At 31.9% G+C, this 15,773-nt stretch overlaps 1 long non-coding RNA gene across 1 annotated transcript; it reads right to left on the bottom strand.

The window, feature by feature from the left end:
• Positions 1-160: 160 nt before the first annotated feature.
• LOC130967427 (uncharacterized) lies at positions 161-4,534 on the bottom strand. Its single transcript, XR_009081328.1, has 4 exons — positions 4,136-4,534; positions 2,893-3,099; positions 2,201-2,582; positions 161-1,189 (listed from the first exon to the last, which is right to left on the bottom strand). It is a non-coding gene; the product is annotated as an uncharacterized LOC130967427 (long non-coding RNA).
• Between the last annotated feature and the right edge of the window lie 11,239 nt (positions 4,535-15,773).

Here is a 15,773-nt window from a genome sequence, read left to right as displayed (position 1 = left end):
ATCGCGTGCGATCCAAATCTTAAAGTACTCTTTTTCCTTGCATGAAGAATGCAGTGTGAGAATTTCACTATGCCAAGTTATTGGATTAAGGAGAAGGACCTCGACTCAACCCAATTATTCCTTTGGTGTGATCCTTGCTTACAGTCCGATAGTTGCAACCAAAGTTGATTTCTCCTAGATCCAGGAGAGTACCCCTAGTGTTCTAAAAAAGAAAGCCTTCTGTAACTAAGCCTCCTTGTCGAAACCTATAATAGACGCTTACAAGAGTGCAAAATTTACAGTGAATTCCTAGGCGGTCACACCGTAGCTCATGGCAGTAAAAGTTTCTTGAGTTTTAAAACGCCCTCGAGAAAATTTATCGAGACTCACAAAATCTCACTTCCAGTGTCCACCACAACTTCCACCTCTGCAAGTTCACCATCTCCTATGGTGAATCTTGCAATAACATCAAAATGTTCTTCATTTGCCACTTCAGTTGTAGTGGCTATTGGTTACTGGGTGGGTGGTTCATGAATTGTGATACCAATGCCGTTCATTCGAACACGTATCACAGGTTCCAGTGATAGGCATTGAGAAGCCATCTTTGGTGGTGGTGGTGATCGTAAAATGAATGGAAATAATAACGGAGACGATCAGAAAAAACGCTACAAACATATAAAGTTCCAAGAAAGAGAATTTTTCTTGGAAGAATAAGACTCCATTAATGAAAGAAGGTGAAAGAAGGAAGGGATCTAAAGAAAGATAGGTAAAATGAGTCAAGGGATGAAGAGACGGTGACGGTGACGCGGTAATAAATTATTGACTTGCAGTCATGATATGTATTTTTTTATTTGTCTAAACCCTTCTTTTTTTAATTATTATTTTAGTATTTTATCAACCACTTCTTTCTTTGTTCGAGCATTTTTTTGAGTTATATAGGAGAGGGAAAACCTACCTACTATATCTCGATTACCCTTCTCACTCTCGCTCTCACCGATTCTACTCTCTTCTCCATCTCTCCCTATTGTGCACTTAAATCTGCTTTGTATTAGTTCGTACACAAATAATATTTAATTCATAACAAAAATTGCACTTCGAACAGAACACAAATGCTTACTTATTAGTTACTTTTCCGTCACTCTTATCTCAAGATGTGCTGTGCTTCATTCCATTGTTTATTGACTTTTGAACCACAACGGGTTCTGGGGATCTGAAAGAGTAAAAAAGTTCCATGTTATATAATCATATGACTAAATTGAGGCAAAGAAATCCCAACCAGTTTTGTAATACATCTGTAGGAGTGACATGCAAATACATCTATACAAATGATACTCAAATAAATCACCAATGCATGAATGCCTGAAACCAAACTTGTCATCCTGCTAGTATAGAAACAATCAGAATAAGGACACATTATAAGCTCGCTGCTAATTATTATACAGAAAAGAAATGCTCGGTGAATTCCGACGATGGCCTTACAGAATATTATTGACGAACATTATTTTGAAAGCAACTTATATTTATAGGTAACTTTTTGTTTGGAGGTTTAATAATTTTACCATATAAGTATTTTTCGTAAATATATGATCAGCTAGATACATTATTTGATAATCCTTTTAATCCAAACATAAACATAAACTATCAGAACTTATTTTTCATTAAAAAAAATAGTTATTGAGAATATTTTTAATTCTATAGTTTTCCTAAAGCACAAGCACTATGCTAAAATGAGAAGAATAGAGTTGGTAGTGATGGTGGAATCAGTGGACATGAAAGTAAAATCTTTTTTAACCTTCTACAAGAACAAATGTCAGTGACCAAGAGACAAGAAATACACCGTAAAAGTTCTCAATTCTTTCAACTTAATCATTTCCCATCACATGTAAAGTTAATCTTGATTGGAAATGAATTTGTCTGAATGAAAAAGCCATAATGAAGAATAAAGATAAAAATGAAACAAACCTTGAAACTGGCGATTTAGGAATAGCCATAATGTAAAGTTAATCTCAATGTTTTTGCAAAAGAAAATGACAAAAAAAAAACTGACATTTCAAGTATCCAATAGACAAAATCACACAAGTCACTGAATTGTACATACTCTAAGATCCAAAACTTTATAATTTGACCAAACCTTTCACTCCAACATAGGCTTTTTAACCGTCACAGATTCACAATCACAAACAACATTTACTAAAAAGAATAAAGGGGAAGAAAAACTTACATTCATAACAGCAGTCCAAATTTGGTTGATAATTGATTACCAGAAGGCAGTTACAGAAGGGAAATCACTAGTAGACACCATGATGGCAAGCGCAGCCGCAGTGAAGATAAACTGAGACACCCACAGACATAGGCCACTGGATGTGCCTGGCATGCCTTGAATATCCTTCATCCTCACCCTTGCAGGAGGGTTAATGTTGTTATTATTGTTATATTGTTGTTGTTGTTGTTTTGATCAGCGCCGCCGCCTTCAGTAGTTGGAACTTCATCAATTGGGTGAACCGAAGCATGCCTCACACTCATTTCTTCTCCACAACACACTTCAATTCATAATCATGCCTCTATCATCAATACCATCATTCACTTCCTTTTCCTCACCAAATCTGATGATCACATTCATAAAAACATCATCAATTGCCCATTTACCTTCACATGAATGATATGATCTAATCTAATCACACAATCAGAGATTCACATGAACATATAAATCAAAAGAAAAAGCAACAAAAAAAAGTTGATTTTATTAGAAATTTTCCATTTTTTACCTTGTTTGATTAATTTATTGAATGCCCTTTAATTCATTTCCATGAAAGACTACAACTTTAACCTCAAAATCAGCTAAGAACACCACATGGATCAGATCATTTTCATAATTTAAAAAAAAAAGAGGGGGGATTAGAGTAAAAGACATACCCAGAATCAGAATTGCAGTGAAATGGTGCTTAGTTTGTTGCTATGAATGGAGAAACATGGAATTGAGATTGAAAGAGTGGATTTTTCTTGCTTGGTGAGCTGATGAAAGAGCAGTTGTTCAATAAATTTTACTTCTTTGGGAGGGTGTGTTTGGTGCACACGTCAGCACTGAAGACTTGTCATTGTTCCTTTGATTTGGCGTACCAGCTGCTTCAAAATAATTACAAGCTTAATAAAGTTTTTCTTTTTTAATTTTTATCATTTTGTTTATTTAATATTTTTTCAGAAAAGGTGGAATTGATTGATCTCTCTATTGCCAAAAAATATTTAATATTTTGAATTATAAATGGAAAATTAATTTATATGTTAAAAAATAGGATAACAATATCTAAATTAATATTACTAATACTTAATTCATGTATCATCTATGAAGCACGGCACGGACACAGAACACGATACAAGACACATCAGCACACCAATTCTAAAATCCATTGGACATGGAGACACGCAGATATATAAATAATATATATTCATCAACATTAAACTAATAACTATTCTCAAGAATAACCATATGATATGTATTTCTTTCTAAAATGTATATATTGATATTCAAAAGATAAAATTCTAAACTAGTATATTTTAATAGAGTTGGTAAAAGTTTTGTACATCACATATACACAAATAGAAGCAATTGTCAGCAAAGTGTAATCAAAGACCATTGAGCAATGTAATTCCGATAAACAAACAAAACAAAATTTACTTGACCAACTAATCACAATTAGGGGTGGCAAAGCGGGCTGGCCCGCCCCGCCCCGCCAAAGCACGAATAAATCCATAAGAAAATATTGAAACAGTAAAATATTGAAACAATATCAAAAGCATTAAAGAAGCTAAGCATCAGAATTCAGAACTGAACCATCAATAATCTTAGATAATGTTGCATCAGAAGTCAGAACACATACACCAAGCATCACAGAAAGCAACGAATTAAAAATTCATAAACAAATTTCATAAACAAGATGAATAGCGTGTATTATTCACACTACAATGCTGATATCTGAGAGGGTTACTTGCCTACTCTCAAAATTCATAAACAAATTTCAAAAACAAACACCAGTAAAACAAATTTCATAAACAGATGATAGATCCACAGCAATTTTCAACAGCATGAAAGAAGCTGTCCACAACCATAATCACAGTTCCTTAATTAAAAAAAACAAAAAAAATAAAAATCTTTACTTACTGAATAGCCGTCGAGAGGCAGAGGAGGAGAGAGGAGCGCCGCCGGGATCCGCCGGAACACAGAACCGCCGAGACAGCGTAGAGGCAACACGAGACAGCATCGCCGGGACTTCAATTTGGTGAGGACTGGCGAGATGAAACAGCGACCGGCGACATGACTGACCGACGACGAGAGGCAGCTCAGAGAGAAGTGGAACTGGAGCGCGCCGCCACGAACCGCGATGGTGTGATAATGCCTGCGCAGGGAGCTCAGGGAACACCTGAACACAGCGAGGAGTGAGGACAGACGATGGAGCTGAGCTGTTGAAGGATGAAGCCGGGGGTCAGGGTCCGTCGGTCTGAGGGTCTCACCGTCTCAAGGTCAGGGAAGGGACGAAGGGTTAGGGCCGGCTGTTTGTGGGAAGTGGGAACTGGGAAGCAAGGGAAAGAAACCTAATTTTCCTATTTATATATCACTTGTAAATTTACAAAAATACTCTTTAAAAAATAATATAGCAGCCCGCCGGGCCAGTCCGCCCCGTCTTGACCCGCAATTTTTGCGGGTTTTTAAAATTTTGCGGGGTTCAAAATCTCGTCCCCATCCGCCATTTTTAGCGGTTTGACCCGATGGATTCGATCCATTTTGTCACCCCTAATCACAACATAACAAAGGCCATTGAAAAAACTAATCATAATATAAATAAACAGTGTTATAAAATAACTAAATAAATAAATAAAAAAGAGGTAACAAATATAAAATATGAAATATAATTAGATAATTCTAATAGTAATATTCACTACAATTACTATTTATAAAGGAGATGATTCATATATATATATATATATATATATATATATATAGTAGCGTATGAAAGAAAGAGAGAGAGAAAAGTTTCGTATATAGATAATAGAGAGAGAAGATTATTGTTATTGATGTGTGTTATACATTGAGGTTCAACCTCTATTTATACATGAAATGAGGTTTCATTTTGCACTATCATTAAATGTAATGACTTTGGAAACTTAGCATTTCAATATGGGAAAAGATGAGCCACCTATGGTCATCCACATTATTCTTATCGCAACACTCCTCTTGAATGACCATTTAGGATTATTGTCTCGTTAAAATCTTACTAAAGAAAAACCCAGTGGAAAAAAATCTTAGTGAAGGAAAAATAGTACAATATTCTTTAGTGATGGGGACTGCCTTATTAAAAACCTTATCAAGAAAAATCCAATGGGAAAAAACCTGACCAAGGAAAAAAGAGTATAGTCTTCCCCTCTTGCCGACATCATTTAATGTCTCGAAATCGGCGCATCCCAATCTCATGTACCAATCTTTCAAATGAAGATTTTGAGAGTGACTTTGTAAATAAATCTGCCAGATTATCACTTGAGCGAATCTATTGGATATCAATTGTTCCTTGATTTTGAAGATCATGAGTGAAGAAGAATTTGGGAGAAATATGCTTTATTCTATCACCTTTGATGTATTCGCCTTTAAGTTGAGTAATGCATGCTGTATTATCTTCAAACATGACAGTTGGAGCTATCTTATGATCAATCAATCCACATGATAACAGAATATATTAAATCAGGCTCCTCAGCCAAAAATACTCGCGACTAGCTTCATGAATTGCTGGTATTTCAGCATGATTAGAGGAGGTTGCTACTATTCTCTGTTTCGTGGACCTCCATGATATAGTTGTACCACCATATGTGAATATGTATCCTGTTTGAGATCTCCCTTTATGTGGATCAGACAAATATCCAGCATCTGCATAGCCAACTAATTGTGACTTGGATTCATAGGGATAAAACAATCCCATATCAACCGTTCCATGAAGATATTGAAAGATCTGTTTGATTCCACTATAATGTCTTCTGGTTGGAGAGGAACTATATATTGCTAGTAAATTCACCGCGAATGATATGTCAAATCGCGTATTATTGGCAAGATACAACAGCGCTCCAATGGCACTAAGATATGATACTTCAGGACCAAGAATATCTTCGTTCTCTTCTTTATGACGGAATTGATCCTTTTCCACATCCAAAGATCTTACGATCATTGGGTACTCAAAGGATGTGACTTATCCATATAAAATCTTTTCAAGATTTTTTCTGTGTATGTTGTTTGATGAATAAAGATCCCATTTTTTGTATGCTCGATCCGCACGCCGAGACAAAATTTAGTCCTTCCAAGATCTTTCATCTCAAACTCTTCTTTTAGAGTTTTTACAATTGTTGGAATCTCTTCAAGAATCCCAATGATATTTAAATCATCAACGTACACAGCAATTATAATGAATCTAGATGCAGTTTTCTTTATGAAAACACATGGACAGATATCATCATTCTTGAATTTGTTTTTGGCCAGATACTCAGTAAAACGATTATACCAAATTCGTCCAGATTGCTTTAGACCGTATAAAGATATTTACAATTTAATTGAGTATAACCCCTACGAAAATTCATTTGATGGTTTAGACATCTTTAGTCCTTCAGGGACTTTCATATAGATATCCCGATCTAATGAGTCATATAAATAGGCTGTTACCACATCCATTAAATGCATATGCAGTTTATGATATGCAGATAAACTAACCAAATAACGCAATGTTATTGCATCCACTACTGGGGAATACGTTTCTTCATAATCTATACCGGGCCTTTGTGAAAAATCTTGTGCCACAAGTCGGGCTTTGTAGCGCACAACTTCATTTTTCTCATTTCGTTTTCTCACAAATACCCATCGGTATTCAACAGGTTTTACATCTTCAGGTCCAAAGACTTCACATTTTGCAAGTTAGTCTAATTCAGCCTTCATGGCTTCTTTCCATTTTGGCCAATTATTCCTTTGTCGATATTCTTCGACTGATCTTGGCTCAAGATCCTTACTTTCATGCATGATATTTAATGCCACATTATATGCAAATATTTCATTGACAATTGTCTTATTTTGGTCCTATTTCTCTCATGTAAAGACATAATTTATCGAGATCTCATCATTTTTATAATTTTCAGGTACCTGAACGTCTTCTGGCGTTAAAATTATATCAAAATTTTGGACAACTGTAGGTGTCTTTACTATGTCTTTTTCAACAGGAATAGTATTTATCTCTTTTCTCTTTCGAGGATTTTTATCTTTTGAACCGACAGGCCTGCCATGCTTCTGGCGTGTATTTGCTTCAGTGGCTATTTGTCCTACTGGGACATCAATTCGAATTGGGGCATTTTCCACTGGTATATAAGATTTGGTTATCCTCTTTGTATCGGAAAATGCATCAGGCAATTCATTTGCTATTCTTTGCAAATGTATAATCTTTTGAACTTCTAGTTCACATTGCCCTGATCAAGGATCTAAATGCATCAAACAATGATGCATTCCAATTAAGTTTCTTTTCAGGAAGCTTATTCTCTCCCCCTAATGTTAGAAATTTTGATTCATCAAAATGACAATCCGCAAACCGGGCTTTAAATACATCTCCCGTTTGTATCTCAAGATACCTCACTATAGAGGGAGAATCATATCCAACATATATCCCCAATTTTCTTTGGGGTCCCATTTTGGTGCGATTAGGTGGTGCAATGGGAACATATATCGCACACACAAATATTCTTAAATGGGAGGCATTTGGCTGCTGGCCAAAAGCTAATTTCATAGGAGAGAATTGATGGTAACTCGTTGGCCTCAAACAAATAAGTGCTGCGGCATGTAAAATAGCATGCCCCCGAACCGAGGTTGGAAGATTTGTTCTCATAAACAAGGGTCTAGCAATCAATTGGAGGCGTTTAATAAGTGATTCTGCTAACTCATTTTGTGTGTGAACATAAGCTACTGGATGTTCAACACTTATTCCATTAGCCATACAATAAGCATCAAAAGCTTGGGAAGTAAATTCACCAGCATTATCAAGGCAAATTACTTTGATTGGATTTTCTGGAAATTGTGCTTTTAATCGAATAATTTGAGCTAGTAATCTCGCAAACGCCAGGTTGTGAGAAGACAATAAGCACACATGTGACCATCTCAAAGATGCGTCTATTAGGACCATAAAATATCTGAAAGATCCACATGGTGGATGAATAGGTCCACATATATCACCTTAAATCCTTTCTAGAAATTCAGGGGACTCAAATCCAATCTTTACTGGTGATGACCTTAAAATTAACTTTTTCTGAGAACATGCAACACAATAAAATTCACTAGTTTTAAGAATCTTCTGGTTCTTTAGTGAATGTCCATGAGAATTTTCAATAATTCTCCTCATCATGGTTGTTCCCGGATGACCCAATCTATCATGCCAAGTTATGAATTCATTTGGGCTAGTAAACTTCTGGTTTACAATGGCATGTGATTCAATTGCACTAATCTTGGTATAATATAACCCAGATGAAAGTGAGGGCAACTTTTCTAATATAACTTTCTTATTTGAATCATGAGTTGTGATACATAAGTACTCATGATTTCCCTCATTCATAGTCTCTATGATATCCATTTCGGCGAATATCTTTGAAGCTCAACAAGTTTTTTCGAGACTTGGTAGACAATAGTGCATTATTTATTATGAATTTTGTTTCTCCAGGAAACAAAATTATAGCTCTTCCAGAGCCTTCTATCACATTGCCCGAGCCAATAATAGTATTAACATATTCTTCTTTTGGCACACGATGGGTAAAATATATATCACTTTTAAGAATAGTGTGCGAACTTGCACTATCCGCAAGGCAAATATCTTCAGAATATGTCCTTGCCATTTTTCTTCAAAAACAAATGATAATTATAAAATGAGTAGAAGTACATGCACAGTCAAATTATTCACATGAATACTTAACAAACACATACACATATCAAATTATTCCATCATTGATCAAATAGCCAATATTACCTTCCGAATCCTTAAAGAAATTAGATACATCATAATGAGTGGTGAAATTTTCATCATTTGAAACAAAATTTGTTTCCTTTTCTTTGTCATCCCTTTTCAAGGATGTTTGATAAAGATCAACTAGGTGCCTTGGGGTACGACAGGTACGTGACCAATGGCCCTTTCCACCACAACGGAAGCATTTATCCTCAATTGATATACTTTGCCCATTATTTCTTTCTTTATCCCATTTCTGGTGAGATCTTTCTTGTGAACATAATTTCTTTTTCTTCCATAATTTTTCTTGTTATCAAAATCTTGCCATTTACCTCTTCTAGGGTTAATTGCCGCATTTACTTCAAGAAATGGGGCGGCGCCAACTGGGCGCGCTTCATGATTCCTTAAAAGTAACTCATTGTTGCATTCAGCAACAAGAAAGCAAGAAATTAACTCAGAATATTTTTAAATTCTTTTTCTTGATACTGCTGCTGCAGGAGCACATTTGAGACATGGAAGGTCAATAAAGTTTTTCCTAACATATCGGGTTTGAGAAAGTATCACATGATTGTACTTTTCTTCAAAGTCTTTCCACAGATCTGTAAGATCTTTTAATGTGGGATATTCATTTTTCAATCATTCGTCAAGATGACGATGAAGGAAAACCATGGCCTTGACTTTTATCCTTTTAGGATGTATTATTTTTAGCCTCAATGGTATCTTCAAGATCCATTGAATTAAGATAGATTTCAACATCTATATCCATGATAAATAATTATTTCCAAATATATCAAGAGCATTATATTCAAGATGAAAGAGTTTCGACATAATAAAAATTTGTTACCTGGAGTCTTCCTAAAATTTGATCAGAATCTCGTACTGATAACGTGTTATAAAATAACTAAATAAACAAATAAGAAAGAGGTAACAAATATAAAATATGAAATATAATTAGATAACTCTAATAGTAATATTCACTACAATTACTATTATAAAAGAGATGATTCATATATATATAGTAGCGTATGAAAGAAAGAGAGAGAAAAAAGTTTCGTATATAGATAATAGAGAGAGAAGATTATTGTTATTGATGTGTGTTATACACTGAGGTTCAACCTCTATTTATACATGAAATGAGGCTTCGTTTTCCACTATCATTAAATGTAATGACTTTGAAAACTTAGCATTTTAATATGGAAAAAGATGAGCCACCTATGGTCATCCACGTTATTCTTATCGCAACAAACAGAACAAAATTTACTTGAGCACATCTAATTCTTTTTACAAAAAACAAGGCACTGAACATGTAATTACTAATTTATAAAAAAAACTAATCATAATGTAAACAAATAGAAGAAAGACCACTGAGAGAGAGAGAAAAAATTGAGACGTACGGAAGTATTCCATCGGCGACGAGCACGGTTCCAGCAGCGAGCACGACTCTAGCCGCGACAAGCACGACCCAGCGGCGACGAGCACAGTTCCAACAGAAACAAGCTCGGGAGTAGCGCGACGAGCACGAGAATGGCGATGAACGAGATTGAGATTGACGCTAGGGAGCAAACGAGGGACAAGTATTTTACAGCGGCGACGAAAGGAGGTAACGACAGCGAGAGGAGAGGTTGAGAGTGAGTGGGTTTAGGGTTTTGGGGAAAGGGAAAAAATTAGGGTTAAATTTGGGTCTGTAGCTTTGTAAAATCAGGGAAATTCACATTTTTAACCAAGTGGGCCGTGTCCATCCGTGTCCGGCAATTTTTTTTTTGGACGGGATACTTTTGGATAACAACGTCTCAATCCGCAAGAGAGAGTGTGTTTGTGAAACATGTTGAAGAAGATAAAAGTGCGTTTCAATGTTTTGAACGCTGTTCTTTGATGTTTGACAGTTTTTCTTCTCTGAACGCCAACGTGATTCTGCATCCCAAGAGCTTGTTCATTAGAAGCAAGAAATTATAGCTTTTGCGTTTACTCAACTTACGTTTAGGTTTGTTGCTTGTTATTATTGGTTTTTCCATAATTTTTTCTAAATAAATACTGAGAATATTAAAATAATTATTCTAATTTTTGTGCACTGTTTACTATTTTAATTTTTTATAATATGTATTATTGTTCATATTAGAAATGATAAATTAAATAAAAAATGAATTATAAATAATAATAAAAATATAACTTTTAAAAAAGTAAAATCTAAAATAATAATAAAAATAAGATTATTAAGAGTATTTAAAAAGAGTACTAAAATATGTTATTTTATATATTATTTTTAATTTAATAAATAAATATTAATTTTTACTATAAAAAATATTTAAAAAGTTGTCAATTTTTATATGTTATTTTTAATTTCATAAATAAATATTAATTCTTATTATAATAATAAAAAATTATAATATACTAAAATAGAATACTATAAAATAAATATTATATAAAAAATACTAAAAAATATAAAAAAAATAAATATACTTAAAAAATAATATTATAATTTAATATTATATTTTTTAGTAATTAATTAATTATTTATCTAGATGTGATTTTAACTAATATTATCCAAACAATATTTATTTTATCAAAATTAATTTTAATAAAAATTGTCAAACATAAATTATGTTAGCACAAACTCACTTTTATTTAAAATCAATTCTACAAAATCACTTTCATTCAATCTTCAATTTGCCCAAAGTAAATCCAAACACACACTATATCATTTGAACTATAACTCATTGAGTATTTTTTTTAAACTCTTAAAAGTAAAAAAAGTATTAATTACATGATATTTATAATTAATTTAGATTGATCAAATTATTTTTTTTATCTATTTAATTATTAGTGATTTTAATTCTATTTTGTGTATGTTATAATTTATTGGCCAACAATAAATTTTTAAATGAAGTTTAAAGTTGTAACAAATTAATCTTTGACTTATAAAGTCGAAATATACTATAAAAAATTTAAAAATAAAAAATACAAATATTTAATTAGATAATATCGTATATTAAAATTTATTGAGATTATATATGAGAATTTTGTTACGATGATGACGATAATAAAAATATTTAGTTAGATGTTAAACTGAAAAAGTTACACACTAATACTTAATAAAATTCGGATAAAAAGGACAACCTTTTGTATGAATGAAAAATTTGATAATATTAATTACTATATATATATATGTATATAAATGTGTTTTTATTTATATATATTTTTATCTAATTTTTATGAATAATAATAATAATAATAATAATAAATTTAGTTAATATATATTTTAAAAATATATGATAATATTATTAATAATAAAAGTTTTTGATTATTTTTTTATAAATATAAAATAAATATATTAAAAATTTAATTTTTTATTTGTAATAATTTTTTAATTTGTAATATTAATATATGTCTTTAGAAGTTAGAACACAATTGTACAAGTTAGCTAAACCCTATTAATAATGTGAATTAAGCAACTCTAGAATGATACGCGCGCTGCTCCATTGGCGTGCTGTCACTTTCTTTCTTGTCCTTCATCCCCATAATTTTCCCTTACAATTCGTGTGGTAGTTTTGTCTGTCACTAAATTTGATTTTTTTTACTAATAATGACAATGAAAATTATTTATTCATTAAATATAAAATAAAATACGAGCTTATAAAATACTCACATGGATGATGGATCTACTAAATAAAAAACACTTTTATTCTTTTAATTTAACTAGCTAGTGTTTTATAACAATTAAACAAACATCAACAAAAGTAATTACAACTAATGAATTTAACTACCATAATTATTGAATTTGAATTCTCTAAATTTTGAATTATCATTTTAGAAGGTAAAGTGTGATCTCTCACAATTTATTTCATAGATGAGACAAAGAATAAATATGAGAGAGAAACTATTCAAAAATAAAAGATCATACTTTATCCTTTAAAGTGAAATTCAAAATTTAGAAAATCCAAATCCATAATTATTTTACTACTCCCCCGTGAAGCTTGGAAAAACAAATGAGGAGTAGGTATGCAATGGCTTTCCTATGGTGGCTGATGATGAAATTTCTAATTAATGTTAAAAAGTATCTTTATAAATATTTGAGTAATTATCTAAATTAGTCTCCAAAGATTTTAAAATTTGATATTTTAGTCTCCAAAAAAAATTAATACACAGATCAATCCTCAAGGTTTTATTCCGGTAGACAAATCAGTTCCTAGTTCATTTTCTGGCAGAGTAATTACTCAGATCAGTCCCTAAAGATTTTAAAAACGGACATTTTAATTCCCAAAAAAAACTAATATACAAATCAATCCCCAATGTTTCTCTTTATTAGACATAATAGTCCTCCGTCCAAAAATACAATAAAATAAAATTATTATTATTATTAATTGCACAATAATATTGTACTATTTTTTTGTATTTTTTGGACAAAAATAATAATAAATTTATTCATTAAATTCTTATATCACTCAATATAATAATAATAATAATAATAATAATAATAATAATAATAATAATAATAATAATAAAATTATTAGAGATTATTTTACAAAAAATTCAAGATTACAACTATTTAATATTTTTGTATTTAATATAATCAAAAGATGTCCTATGTAAAAAAAAATATATGTTTGTATTAAAAAATATGTATTAAAAGAAAAATTTTTATATATATATATATAGTCACTCAATAATAATAATAATAATAATAATAAAATTACTAGAAATTATTTTACAAAAAATTCAAGGTAAAAATTATTTGATATTTTTGTATTTAATATAATCAAAAGATGTACTATTTTAAAAAGTATATTTGTATTAAAAAAATATGTATTTAATATAAATTCAAATTAAAATCTTTTCTTTTAATACATATTTTTTAATATAAACATATATTTTTTTTACATAGGACATTTTTTGATTATATTAAATACAAAAATATCAAATAGTTTTAACCTTGAATTTCTTGTAAAATACTCTCTATTATTATTATTATTATTATTATTATTATTATTATTATTATTATTATTATTATTATTATTATTATTATTATTATTATTATTATTATTATTGAGTGACTATATATATATATATATATATATATAAGAATTTAATGAATAAATTTATAATTATTTTTGTCCAAAAAATACAAAAAATATAGTACAATATTATTGTGCAATTAATAATAATAATTATTTTATTTTATTTTTAGACGGAGGACTATTATGTCTAATAGAGAAAAACATTGGGGATTGATTTGTACATTAGTTTTTATTGGGGACTAAAATGTCCGTTTTTAAAATCTTTGGGGACTGATATGGATAATTACTCTACCGGAAAATGAACTGTGGACTGATTTGTCTGCCAGAGCAAAACCTTGGGGATTGATCTGTGTATTAATTTTTTTTGGGGACTAAAATGTCCGATTCTAAAATCCTTGATGACTGATTTGGGTAATTATTCTAAATATTTTTAAAAAGTTTATATTTTTAAAATAAAAATAATATTTTTATTTACCATGAGATAATTATTTTTAAAAGATACAAGTAATTTTTCCAACAGAGTTTATCAAACCTATGCTAAGGCAATAATCTCAACATGGATTCTGTTTCTACCCTGACCCAACGGTATGACCCAGGTCCAAATACACCAAAAGGCCCAATCCAAAGATTGGCCTTCGTTATTCACCGACCTCTTTAGAAGAGGTCGGACTCAACACAGACTTCTTTCCAAAGAAGTCGGGTTCAAGAGATAGCTGGCAGATAACACTTATTCAAATAAGTAACTGCCCCTAAAATCTCTCTAACCACTTCTAGAAGCCATATCCCAACAATCCCTAGATAAAAGGGACAGTTATCCACCTAAAAAGGTGGCACTACTCCAACGGTGGTTATTGGATCACCACTATAAATACCCTGACACTCCTCAGGTATCTCTAAGTTCCAATACATTCTAAACCTGCTTAACCCCATGCTGACTTAGGCATCGGAGTGTCTTTGCAGGTACCACCCCCCATCTCTTGGAACACACAACTCGGAGGCGGCTCCCAGACGTAAACCAAGTCGGAGACCACACTCCTCCAGCGCTTGGGCCTCAAACAAGTCCAACCACCGTCCGGTTCTAGGTAAGCCCCGGAACATTGGCGCCGTTGTCGGGGACCTGGAGCTCAACTCTTGATAATGGTGGATGATCAACAACATAGTCAGACAACCACTCGACATGAATAAGATGCAAGCATGTTAAAAAGAAGCTGGAATACAGTTTCTATGGATACCAGAAATCCCGTAAAAACTTCTCCCAATGGGCAGAGGATATCAAATAGGGATGATGATTCTACTTCTACAGTTAAATTGGATTAAAAGAGAAGAAAGCACCGTCCTAAGGCCATTGTAGAAAGCAAACCAAGATGAACTCGAAAGCCAATTGAATAAAAGAATTTTCAATTCAGAAAATTTAATTGGCAAAAGAAGTTACGTGCAAAAAAAAAAAGACGAACTCAAAAGCCAATTGAATAAAAAAATTTTCAATTCAGAAAATTCAATTGGCAAAAGAAGTTACGTGAAAAAAAAAAAGACGAACTCGAAAGCCAATTGAATAAAAGAATTTTCAATTCAGAAAATTCAATTGGCAAAAGAAGTTACGTGCAAAAAAAAAAAAAAAAAAAAAAGAGGAAAAGGGAACGTGACTAATCCCAACCTCTTCGTGAAATAGGATGGACAACGACATCTGTGCCAACTTACAATCTCGGAAAAATCCATGATACCCACTCATGAAATGGAACAGTTGCATGTTCCAAATACACAGCATCAGCCAATTTGAACG

Source organism: Arachis stenosperma, chromosome 3, assembly GCF_014773155.1.
Source record: "Arachis stenosperma cultivar V10309 chromosome 3, arast.V10309.gnm1.PFL2, whole genome shotgun sequence".
Lineage (NCBI taxonomy): Eukaryota > Viridiplantae > Streptophyta > Magnoliopsida > Fabales > Fabaceae > Arachis > Arachis stenosperma.
Note: the sequence above shows the minus strand (reverse complement) of the source record. Positions and strands in the feature narration are given on the sequence as shown.